A 1,199-nucleotide genomic window follows, 5' to 3' on the forward strand; every position below is an offset into this window, starting at 1 on the left:
CTTTGTATATGGTGTAAGAGAATGGTCGAGTTTCATTCTTCTACATATAGCTGCCCAAGTTTCCCAGCACCATTTATTAAAGAGACTGTCTTTTTTCCACTGCATATTTTTTCCTGCTTTGTCAAAGATTATCTGACCATAGAGTTGAGGGTCCATATCTGGGCTCTCTCCTCTGTTCCACTGGTCTATGTGTCTGTTTTTATGCCAGGACCATGCTGTCTTGGTGATCACAGCTTTGTAGTAGAGCTTGAAATCAGACAACGTGATGCCCCCAGTTTTGTTTTTCTTTTTCAACATTTCCTTAACGATTCGGGGTCTCTTCTGATTCCATACAAATTTTAGGATTGTTTGCTCCAGCCTTTTGAAAAATGCCAGTGGAATTTTAATTGGAATGGCATTGAAAGTATAGATTGCTCTAGGTAGTATAGACATTTTTGCAATGTTTATTTTTCTGATCCATGAGCATGGAATGGTCTTCCATCCTTTTGTGTCTTCTTTGATTCCTTTCATGAGTGTTCTGTAGTTCCTCAAGTACAGATCCTTTACCTCTTTGGTTAGATTTATTCCCAGGTATCTTATAGTTCTTGGTGCTATAGTAAATGGAATTGATTCTTTAATTTCCCTTTCTGTATTTTCACTGTTAGTGTATAAGAAAGCCACTGATTTCTGTACATTGACTTTGTATCCTGCCACATTACTGAATTGCTGTATGAGTTCTAGTACTTTGGGGGTGGAGTCTTTTGAGTTTTCCATATAAAGTATCCTGTCATCTGAGAGGAGAGAGAGTTTGACTTCTTCCTTGCCAATCTGAATACCTTTTATTTCTCTTTGTTGTCTGATTGCTGTTGCTAGAACTTCTAATACTATGTTGAACAAGAGTGGTGAGAGTGGGCATCCTTGTCGTGTTCCTGATCTCAACAGGAAGGCTGTGAGCCCCATTGAGGATGATATTTGCTGTGGGCTAGTAGCTATCTTATAGAATTGTATGGATCTCGATGTTTTTGGACTCTAAATTCGTTCAGCCCCATTCACATATTTACTGAGCCTCTGTGGATAAAGCACTTGCTAGTTTCATGGGGGCTTCTGGGGATGATAATATATATAATACCCAACATTAAGATATCTGGTCCCCACAAAGCCTCAGTTGTTGTAGGTGAGATCACCAGTGGCACACAGAGCTCATCCTGGTGGAAGGAAGT

General features: G+C 39.6%; 1 protein-coding gene across 1 annotated transcript in view; it reads left to right on the forward strand.

Moving 5' to 3' along the window:
- Positions 1-1,199, forward strand: part of LOC111142854 (NBPF member 26) — a 141,492-nt gene that overhangs the window by 111,589 nt on the left and 28,704 nt on the right.

Source organism: Enhydra lutris, unplaced genomic scaffold, assembly GCF_002288905.1.
Source record: "Enhydra lutris kenyoni isolate GAN:26980312 unplaced genomic scaffold, ASM228890v2 scaffoldscaffold9, whole genome shotgun sequence".
Taxonomy (NCBI): Eukaryota; Metazoa; Chordata; class Mammalia; order Carnivora; family Mustelidae; genus Enhydra; species Enhydra lutris.